The 12,099-nt window shown below is 25.7% G+C and overlaps 1 long non-coding RNA gene across 1 annotated transcript in view; it reads right to left on the bottom strand.

Moving 5' to 3' along the window:
- The window catches only part of LOC117168769, a 302,918-nt gene extending 291,232 nt beyond the window's left edge, over positions 1–11,686 (bottom strand). The window contains exon 1 of the long non-coding RNA XR_004466549.1: positions 11,355–11,686. This is a non-coding gene — a long non-coding RNA (uncharacterized LOC117168769). The remainder of the gene's footprint in view (positions 1–11,354) is intronic.
- Between the last annotated feature and the right edge of the window lie 413 nt (positions 11,687–12,099).

Raw genomic sequence — 12,099 nt, forward strand, 5'->3', positions numbered from 1 at the left:
GAGCTCTTCTTAATATTTTGACACCAAAATCATGTCGATACACCTTACCGACTGCGAGTAAAGCCACCCACGCTTTAACTTGACAGACTGTATATACACATATATACATGCATATGCATCCCCTCTTGTGTGTTTATTTTAGGCCTGTATCTTTGAATTTACAATAAAAAGCGATCCCCCCCTCCCCGCCACCGGTTAAAAATCTCGGCGTTATTTTTAGTTTGTAGGTTTAAATTTCCTTTGTTTTCTTTCTTTTATCGTGAAATTATATTGAATTGCTATGAATTACTTATCTTTAAGTACGTTTCCGGATTTCCCAGTAACTGCATATCGAAGCACAATTTTAAGAAAGTGCATTTATACAAAATTGAAAATTTTCTATTTTGCTTTTTCTCCAACCGAGTATATGAGAGACCGCTCGCTTTCGAATTTGTCACGGGACTGTTAAGTAAAATACAAGATAATGTAGGGGTCGACTTACGACTGCGTCATATCCGAGAGTCGTGAAAAATCGTCCTGTTTCAGATTCTTCGAAAACCCATAAATACACACACACACACACGCATATATATATATATATATATATATATATATACATATATATTGAAAGTCAAGAAAATTTTAATTCCAAATGTGCAGAATTGGAGAAATATAAAATGTAGATCCAGAAAAAGAATAAAAAAAAGACCAAAAAGACTAATTTTGAAGAAATATTCATATCCGAATCACAGCCAAAAACAGGTATTTTCGATAAAACAGTTGAATTTTCAACAATATAGATAGATTTTCACTTGAGATGAAAATGTCAAGCAACCAAAAGAGATCAGTTTTCAATCAGAAATTTGTACCCCCAATTTAAAAAAAATTGAATTTTCCACCGAATAAAAAGCATTTTTAAACGAGATCATAAATATTCTTGAAATCCTTACGTGTGCTTAAAAATATTTATGAAATCTTTCTGAAAACTCCTGAATTTATTTTAAATCCTTGAAATAGTTCTGAAAACTTTTGAAATCTTTGAAATGTTAAAAAATCTTTGACATCTGGTGTGCGTTACCTTTTTTTCAATCTTGGAAATTCTTATATTCTTTTCAGATCTTAATGAAATTTTTTTGAAATCTTTCCGAAATATTTTATAAACTTCCACAAAATTTTTAAATCGTTTCAAATCTTCGAAACGTTTTGAAATTGTAGACATCTGCTTTACCATATCCTTTTTAAAATATTCAAAATTGTTGAAATCTTCTGAAAGTTTAAAAATCTTTGTGAAATTTTTTAAATGTTTGTAAAATATTGTTTATTTATTCAAAATCATTAAAATTTTCGAAATCTGTGAAAGCTTTGTAAAATCTCTAAAAATGTTAGTAATACCTTTGAAATCCTTAAAATCTTTGTGAAATGTTTCAAATTATCTGGAAATATTTTGAAATCTTTATTTCTGTAAATTTTTGTGTTTGTTTAAGAATTTTGAAATGTTTGGAAATATGAAATATTTGGAATCTTTGTGAAATCTTATGGAATTTTCAAAGCGAAAAAAGAATGAAAATTTGAAAAATGTAATTCTTGAAATCTCTAGAAATCCTGACAGATTCTTTGAAATATTTGTAAAATCTTTCTGGAATCTCTTCTATGCGTTTGAAATCGTTGAAATTTTTTTAAATCTTCTAAACAATTTTGAAATCATGTAGAATCTTTGAAATGTTTTCAAATCTTTGTCATCTAGTATGCGTTAACTTTTTATGAAATATTTCTGAAATATTTTATAATCTTCTAACAAAAATTGGAATCGTGTCAGATCTGTGAAATGTTCTAAAATCTTTCAATTGTGTTTACTTTTTCAAAATCTCTGAAAACCTTAAAATTTTCTAAAAGTTTCAAAATCTTTGTGAAATCTTTGAAATTTCAGTAAAGTTTTTTGTATTTATCTGAAATCATTAGAATATTTGAAATAATTAAAATTTTTGAAATTCTTATGACATCTTTCAAAAAATTAGTTTAATCTTTTGAATCTTTTTAAAATGTTTTAAAATCTGTTAAAATCTTTCTGAAATATTTAAAATATTTCTGAAATGTTTCTCTAATGTTTGTTTGGAAAAACATTTATGTTTATTTAAGGTCATTGAAATGTTTTGAAATCTGGTGTAGTGTCCCCTTTTTGAAATCTTTAATATTGTTGAATTTCTCTAAAATATTTATGAAATTTGTATGATATCTTTAAAATCTTTAAAATATCCATTGCATTCACTTGAACTCATCACAATATTTAAAGCCTCAAAATTTTGACAAAATATTCAACATACTTAAAATCTTTATGACATGTTGTGATGTATTTTAAAATCTTTGGAATATTTATACAATCTTTCATTAACCTTTTTTGTGAATTCTGTTATGTTTGCTCAAAATCATTGAAATGTTTGAAATTTTGTAAGAAATTTTAAAATAGTTTAAAATCTTTAAATTTGATGTACTGTACACTTTTTAAAGTCTTAAAAAAATTTTAATAAAAGCATAAAAATATTTATAAACTCTTTTTTATTCATTAGAATTGAATTGTCAACAAAAACAATTTTAAATCCGAAAGATAAAATTTTCTGCCGCAAAAGACAAATTTTCAAAAAATTAGTTAACTTTTCAAATACAAAAAAAAGTAAATTTTGAATTGAACATCGAAGAGTTAAAATCTTAGTTTAAATAAATTTTTGTAAGGGAAAAACAAATTTCTAATAAAATAGTAAAATTTGTTAACAAATGAATGATTTGTTAAACTAAAACGATGAATATTTAAACAAGAAAAAAGTTTTCAACAAAACAGCTCACTTTTTATCTGATATTTAGATTTTTTACTGAAAAAGATCTAATTTGAACCTGGTAATTGCATTTTCAACCAAAAGATTAATTTTCATTTCGAAATAAAAAGAAAATAAATTCTGAACAAAACATTTAACAGTAAAAAATTATTTTATAGCATCAAAAAGACCGAAAAAACGTTATAGACAAATTAGTTGAATTTTTATCCAATATTTGTATTTTGAACTGAAGAAGATTGATGTTCAACCTAATAGATGAATTGTCAAACAGAATATTCAACAGTTAAATTTTTAGTTTAAAAAATAATTTTGCAGTAAAAAAAAATAATTTTCAACAGATTAGTTCCATTTCAAAACAATGAATTCAATTCTGAAGTAAAATTATGAATGCTTAACGAAGAAAAAAGTTTGATACAAATTAGTTTAATTTTCAACCGAGAAAATACATTTTTTACAGAATGAGACGCATTTTTAAACAAGTGATTGAATTCTCAATTAAAATTAAAATCAATTTTCAGCCAAAAATGTTACAGTTAAACTTTTAAATTAGAAAAAAATTATTTTTTAGCAACAAAAAAACAATTTTACTAATAAAGCTTTCAACTAAGAAAGATACATTTTCAACCGAAAATAGAATATTTAAATTTGCAGTTAAAATGTTTAAACCTCTAGTAAAAGTGAAACAAATTTTTAATAAAACAGTTCATTTTTTCAACAGATGTTTTAATCAGAATGTAATACTTGATATGTCATCAAAAAAAGATTTTCATTTTTAATCAAAAACAGTTTTGTTGAATCAAAAAAAAAAATCAAATTTTCAACGAAAGAGTTGAATTTGTATTTAAAAATTGTTTTTAGAACGAAAATAAAATTTAAAAAATTATTGGAAAATTAATCAGTTAAGGAAATTGTTGAATTTTCAACCCAGAACTATACATATTAAAGAAATTTGATGCATCATTTAACTATTTGAAGTATCTGTGAAACCTGCTAAAATAATTTAAAATGTGTGTAAAATCTTTGAAAACACAATTGAAATCTGTTGAAAGTTTTTTTTTGTATGATATTTTCCAAATGTTTGGGAAGTTTTTGTAAAATGTTTTAAGTCAAGTGTATACGCCTTTTTTGATCCTTGAAATCTCTGAAAACTCTGTAAAATCTTTGAGAAATTTTTTGAATTCTTCGAATATATTTTGAAATCTATTGAAATTGTTTCAAATATTTGAAATGTTCTAAAATCTTAGAAATCCAGTTTAATAAACCATTTTTAAAATATTTGAAATCTTCTGAAAGTTTTAAAATGTTTGTGGAACCTTTGAAATCTTTTCATATCTATTTAAAAAATTTTGCAATGTTTTAATATCTTAGAAATTCTTGTATTTTGTTGCAATTTGTATGAAATTTTTATGAAACCTTTGAAATCCTTGTAAAATCTTTTGCACTTATTTGAAATCATTAAAATATTTGAAGTGTTGGTGAAATATTTCGAAATTTGGGTAAAATGTTTGAAATCTTTGTGAAATGTTTTGAAATATTTTGTAAAACTTTATAAAATCTTTGAAATAATTTAAAAATCTTCTGTATTCGTTTAATATAATTGAAATGTTTTCGAATCTTCTCAGATCTATTGAAAATTTTTGAAATCTTTTGAAATCCTAATGAATTATTTTAAATATTTGTAAAATCTTTGATATTCATTCAGGATTATTAAAATCCTTGAAATCTTTGTGAGATATTTTAAAATCATTTAAAACTTTTTGATATTGTCTAAAATCTTTGAAATAAATTGCAATATATTCTTTCTGAAAAAGATCTACTCACTTCCCAATGGAGCGAAGTGAGTAGATCTTTTTTTAGCACAAATATAATTACATTTTTTAAAAATTTATTTTCAGTCTAGTTAGTAATAACGTTATTTTTCTCTCTGATTTGAAGAGTTAGCTTAATCGATAGTATTGATTTTTTATTTTCGCGGATTCTGGAATTACATCTACACTGATCGATGATAACGATCTGTGATGATAATACAGATTCACTTATATAAAAACATTTTTAAGTCTTAAAAATTATTTTGTAACCTTTTGAAATCTGCTCTATATTAAAAAAAACGAGTGGTTAACCCCTCGAAAAACCCGTTTCTAGACCAGGTGTTTCTTTCACAAGAGAATAAAATATTTAAATTACTCTTCACGTTTCAATAAAATGACTGTTTTAAAAGCAAAGCAAAAATCAAATTTAAAATTGTCGTAAAAAATTCAAGACGATTTCCTATTTTTCCAAGTTAATAAATCTTAAAATTAATCCCAGAAAATTTTTAGCAATTTTTACAATAGTCTCTACCTGCTCTTTATATGTTGAATGACGATGACTATTTAAGGCCCTTCGTATGGCTTCATTTTAGGTCCATGTATTATAAAAAACCTTTTTTCTCAAAAAATTATGAATTATTTGATGTAATATTTAAACAACATAATCTAAAGGACTTAATAGAATATCACACGGAGAGTTTTTTTTCAATCGCCTTGCTTCTATTTTTTCTTAATTAATTGAAACAATAATGCATTTTATGCGCCTGGGAAGGAGTAAGCCGCGAGCGTGAGTGTACCCATGGTGAACTGAATATCGGCGACACCAGTTCACCATGGGTACACGCTCGGTGGCGGTCTGGTTCTTCACAGGCGCATAAAATGCATAATGTTTTCAATTAATTAAGAAAAAACAACAAGAGCATTTTTTGAAGTACTGCTCTAGAAATAGCAGATTTTCAAATCAAAGTGGAACAGTTAATTTTTTAATTGAAAAATTAATTTTCAACGGGAATATTTAAATTTTATACCGATCAAACAGATGAATTTTTTACTAATAAGATCAATTTTATACAAGAAAAGACGAACTGTTCCCAAAGTGCATGAATTAAAAAAAAACAGTCTAATTTTAAAAATAGAAAATATCAATTTTCTTGCAAAAAATATCAAATTTCTAAACTGAAAAAAATAATTGAATTTCCCGTTAAAAAATTATTTCTTAACAAAATCGGAATGCAAAGGAAAAACAAGTTTTTAATCAAATAGCTTATTTTTCAACCTAAATTAATTATTTTTTAATCAAAATGGTGAATCTTCAATTTAAAAAAAAAATAATTTTCAACAAACGAGTTTATTTTTCAACCAAGTAAATTTATTTATAACCTGAGAGATGAATTTGCAACTAAAATTATGAAAATTTACCTGAAATAATTAAATTCTCAACGAAACAGACGAATTTTTAAATCAAGAGATTAACTTTCAAAGAACAAACTTATTTTATACTAAAAAGGGCGATTTTCTACGAAGAAAGTGGATTTTTTAACAACATTCGTGAATTTTCAACAAAATGAATTAATTTTGAATTTAACAAGACAAATTTACATCCAAATTGTTGAACTTTGAACTAGAAAAGGTCACTTTTCCACTTGAAATAGTTAAATTTTCTACTGAAATAGTTAAATTTTTAGGTAAAAAATTCATTTTCAACAAGCTAGTTATATTTTTAAAAAGAGATGAATTTTAAATAAAAATTACGAATCTTCGGAAAACAAAATTAATATTTAAAAATTGTTCAGCTTTGAACCGCAAGTACTTCAATTTTCCATGGAAAAATTAAATTCTTAACGAAAACTTCAAAAATAAAACAATAATTATATTACAATTTAAAAATCGACTTGAAGCATTCTCTTTTTTTAAACTTCGGAATAAGGAGCTTTTAAATTGTCACTAATTTTGACTTATAACAGGAATTTTTTAAACTCCTTTTTTAAAAATCCCAGATTTAATTCAAAAAAAAATTCCCGTTTCATGTGAATTAACGTTCAAAATTCAAACGAATACAATTTTTTGAAAAATTAATAAATTGCTTTAGCAAAATAAACAATAGAAAAATTTGAATAAAATTTAAACTGTTTTCAAAATACTAATCCTTATATTCAATTTTCATAATTTTATAGTACATCTTTTCATGCAGTTTTCTGGATTGCTAATTATCGCTGTTCTTATTGTTTTTGAAAGCTATATTTCTTCTTTTATAAGCATACAAATAATTAAGTTTGTAATGAATTGGTTTTTGACAAAACCATGTTGAATTTCTACTACTTTTCAGCTGACGATGTAAGACAATAAAATTGCTTAGGTATACGTCAAAAAAATTTTCGTAATTGAGTTCCTTTTTTAGAAAATTTTCAAAATGTTGAAAAGCATATAACTTTTTGAAGTTTAATGAAATTGAAAATCGTCAAGAGGATAATTTGCAAGTCTTTTGGCGCGTATCAGAAAATTTGACAAAAATTTCGAAAACTCATAAAAAAAATTTATTGATATTTTGAAAAAAAATCAAATTTTTTAATTTTGGTAAAAACTTTCTAAAATTTTGAGACAGCTCAAATTTTTTAAATTCAGGGCTAATTGAAAAATTCGGCTAGAATAGTTTTAAAATATATTTGGTCTCTAGTGAAAATTTTGAATGAAATTTTTGAATCTATGAAAATAATAATTTCTTCCATTGTTGAAAACTTTCAAATTTTTGAAAAGTATATAACTTTTCTAATTTTCATAAAAATAAAAAGTTTTATGTAGATAATTTGCAAGTCTTTTACCCATCTACAAGAAACTGTGACAAATACTTATAAATTTTTTTTTAAAATTTCAAAATTTTGAATATCCTCTCAATTTTTTAATTTTGGTTGAAAGTGTCTGATTAACAAACTTAATCTTCATTTTAGAAACAGACAGACACCGACAAAAATTTATGATTTTCGGTTTCTGTGCGTGCCGCAACGTAAAGATCCGTTAAAAACCAGAGATAAAAAATTTGGACGATTACATTACAATCTCATAAATGAGAATGTAAAAAAAAATTGCGCACATTTTAAATATTTTTAGACCACATTTTTCAAAATTAAAAAATTTTATTCACGGATGTTTAACAAAATTTACAAAATTCAAAAAAACAGACGAAAATGACCATTTTAAGCCAAATAACGCACGATATGAAAAAGAGTCAATAAAAGAAAAATATTGATTTTTTAATGCCCTACAAGATTAATCTATCAAATTTTTGAGTTAAAAAATATATATAATTCAAATTTCGACAGCATAACAAATAATGGAAAATCCAAAAATTACTTTTTTTTTAAAACTATGCAAAATACGATAAAAGATGTGCAGACAAAAATTGTGAATTTGAAAATTATCTACAAATTTGTTGCAAATCACTTTTTGATAGGATTCGTAGTTTTCGCTTTAATCGTGAAAAACGGCATCGAAGGCCAAACAAAAATCTGCCCGCTGCGTAAGCAGATTACAACCTGCTTTTCATTTTATTATTCGGAGATTTTTTAATTCTATAATATTACAAACTGTTCGGTAATTTTATTATTGTGAAATTTCGCAATTCGGCAGTAATATAAAATTTGCAGTAATTTTATCATTAGGTAATATTATAAATTATTTGCGAATTACATTGTTGGAAAATTGCCAATTTAGTAATATTTTAAACCCCCGGCAATTTCGTTATTCCGAAATTTTTCAAAGCGGTAATATTATAAACTATTCAGGAATTTTGCAATTCTGTAATATTATAAACTGCCGGAAAGTTTATTATTCATGAATTTGGCAATTAAATAATAATATAAACTGTTCGAGAATTTTATTATTCGGGAATTTTGTAATTCGGGAATATTATAAACTCTTCGGGAATTTTATTATTCGAGAATTTTGCAACTCGGTAATATTATAAACTACCGGGAATTAAATTATTCAGGAATTTTTCAATTCGGTAATATTGTAAACTTTCCGGTAATTTTATTATTATGGAATTTCGCAATTCGTTAATATTATAAAATGTGCGGTAATTTTATCATTAAGTACTATTATAAACTATTCGCGAATTTTATTATTTAAAAACTTGCCAATTTAGTAATATTATAAACTATTCCGGAATTTTATTATACGAGAATTTTGCAGTTCTGTAATATTATAAACTTCCGAGAATTTTATTATTTGTGAATTTTGCAATTAGATAATATTATGAACTGTTCAAGAATTTTATTCGTCCGGAATTTTGCCATTCCGGAATATTATAAACTACCCGGAATTCTATTATTCAGGAATATTGTAATTCCGTAATATTTTAAACTTTTTGCAATTTAGGTAATTTTTGCAATTAGGTAATATTATAAACTGCTGGTAATTTTATTATTCTGGAATTTTGTAATTTGGTAATACTATGAACTGTTCGAGAATTTTATTATTCGGGAATTTTGCAATTAGATAATATTTTTACCTTTTCGGTAATTTTATTATTGGGGAATTGCGCAATTTGAGAATATTTGAACCTGCCGGTAATTATATTATTCGGAAATTTCGGAATTGGGTAATATTGTAAACTGCCGGTAATCACATTATTCTGGAATTTCTTAATTCGACCGTACTATAAACTGTTCGCAAATTTTATTATTCTGGAATTTTGGAATTCGGTAATATTATTAACTACAGAAAATACAATTATTTAGGAATTTTGTAATTCGGTAATATTGTAAACTTTTATTTTATTTCATTATTAGGGAATTTCGGAATTCGGTAATATTATAAAATTTGCGGCAATTTTATTAGTATGTAATATTATAAACAATTCGCGAATTTTATTATTAAAAAATTGGCTAATTTATTATTATTACAAACTGCCGGTAAGTTTATTATTCAGGAATTCGGAATTCGGTAATATTATGTACTGTTCGGAATTTTCATAATTCAGAAATGTTGGAATTCGGTAATAATGTAAACTGTTAGGTGATTTTATTATTAAGTAATTCCGCAATTCGTTAATATTATAAAATATGCGGCAATTTTATTATTTATCAATATTATAAACTGCCGGTAATGTTATTATTAGTGAATTTTGCAATTAGATAATAATATGAACTGTTCGAGAATTTTATTTCTCGGGAATTTTGCAATTCCGTAATATTATAAACTACCAGGAAATATATTATTCAGGAATATTGCAATTCGGTAATATTTTTTACTTTTCGGTAATTTTATTACTAGGGAATTTCTCAAATCGGTAATATAAGCTGTTCGGGAATTTTATTATTTAGGAATTTTGCAATTCGGTAATATTGTAAACTGTTAGGTGATTTTATTATTAAGGAATTTCGCAATTCGTTAATATTATAAAATATGCGGCAATTTTATTATTAATCAATATTATAAACTGCCGGGAATTTTATTATTAGTGAATTTTGCAATTAGATAATAATATGAACTGTTCGAGAATTTTATTTCTCGGGAGTTTTGCAATTCCGTAATATTATACACTACCAGGAAATATATTATTCAGGAATATTGCGATTCGGTAATATTTTTTACTTTTCGGTAATTTTATTACTAGGGAATTTCTCAAATTGGTAATATTATAAGCTGTTCGGGAATTTTATCATTTAGGAATTTTGCAATTCGGTAATATTGTAAACTGTTCAGTAATTTCACTATTACGATAATATTATAAAATATTTCGAAATTTTATTATACGGGAATTTTGCAATTCTGTAATATTATAAACTGCCGGAAATTTTATTATCAATGAATTTTGCAACTAGATAATAGTATAAATTGTTCAATAATTTTATTATTTAGGAAGTTTGCAATTCGAGATTGTTATATTTCGGGAATATTCTATTTGGAAAATTTACTTTTTCGGGAATTTTGCAATGCCGGGAATAGTTATTTTATTCTTACGGTAATATTAAAAACTATTCGGGAATTTTATTATACGGAAATTTTACAATTCTGTAATATTATAAACTGTCGGAAATTTTAATATTAGTGATTTTTGGAATTAGATAATAGTATAAACTGTTCGAAAATTTTCTTATTCTGAAATTTTTCAATTCGGTTACACTACGAGCTGTTCGGAAATTTTATTATTTAGGAATTTTGCTATTCCGTAATATTATAAACTGTTCGAAAATTCCAGGAATCGGGAATTTTCCAATTTGGGATTTTTATATTTCGGGAATAATCGATTTGGAAAATTTACTTTTCTGGGAATTTTATTAAATAGTAGTTTTCAAAAATTTGCAGTCGTCTCTTTAAACGTTCAAATTCAAAATTATTTCTTTCGAATTGATATTAAATTTGTTGACGTGAAACTACGCCAACAACCGACTTCACATTATTATGTTTTAAAGTCCTTGAAATAAAATTCAAAACATTCTATTCCACGTTTAAAAAATTAAAATTTTAAAATGCTCTAATTTACAATAAATAAGTTTCAACTTCTTTCAAAAATGTCCTTACAAACAAAATTCGGTATCAAAACAAAAGCCACGTGCTGATAAGCCGGCCAGACAACTTCGCATGTTCGACAGGTTGCAAAGACCCAGAACGGTATCACGATGTCAGTGGACGGTTTTTAGTTTTTTGCACATCCTCTCTTTCCCGCTCGTTTTTCTCCTTCCTTTCAAAACCAGTAAAATAGTATAAAAAGCAGGAATTTAAAATTGAAGGTACTCACCTTTCAGATACAATTGGCGGGAAAAATTCAAATTCAAAATCAAATTCCTTCGGATCAGTTCCGATCGGCGGAAAAATTAAAAAATCCATAAACGACACTCAAGTTTTAACTTTCGAAAATGCACTATGTGCGAAGAATCTTCGTTTGTCACTATCGCAACTCACTCATGCTCTATGTTTTGCATAATACGACCTTCGTCTAAGATAAGAAAAAACCACCTTGCTCTTCGTTGATCTTTACTGATATTTTTAATTATTTATCATTGATTATTGTTAATTATGATTTAATAAGATTATTTCAAAAAAGATAATATTATCTAATGAAATGACACTGACACACACACACACACAAAAAACACAAACACAGACACGATAAGTGAAAAAAATATTTTCCCGTTTTTTTTAATTGGTTATTTTCTTAAGCTTAATCTACTTCTTCGACGAAAGAAGAAGAAAAACGTGCGAATCACGTAAAACTGATTTTTTATGAAACTCGCGATTTCGAACGAACTGTCACGTAAAAAGCCGGCTTTTTGAACGACCACGCACGTACACGATCCGCTCGTCACAACAGCCGGTGCGAGACTGGAGGTAGTGGAGAACCACCGACGCAATTGCGCCGATAGCACGGGCTATACTAGACTTCTCAATTTCTCGCGAATTTAAAGTCGGATGATATTCTAGAAAATATTATTCCGAACAAGAATTATTTTTAATAAATTTTATGAAAGTAAAAAATTTATTAT

This window comes from Belonocnema kinseyi, chromosome 3 (assembly GCF_010883055.1).
Source record: "Belonocnema kinseyi isolate 2016_QV_RU_SX_M_011 chromosome 3, B_treatae_v1, whole genome shotgun sequence".
Taxonomy (NCBI): Eukaryota; Metazoa; Arthropoda; class Insecta; order Hymenoptera; family Cynipidae; genus Belonocnema; species Belonocnema kinseyi.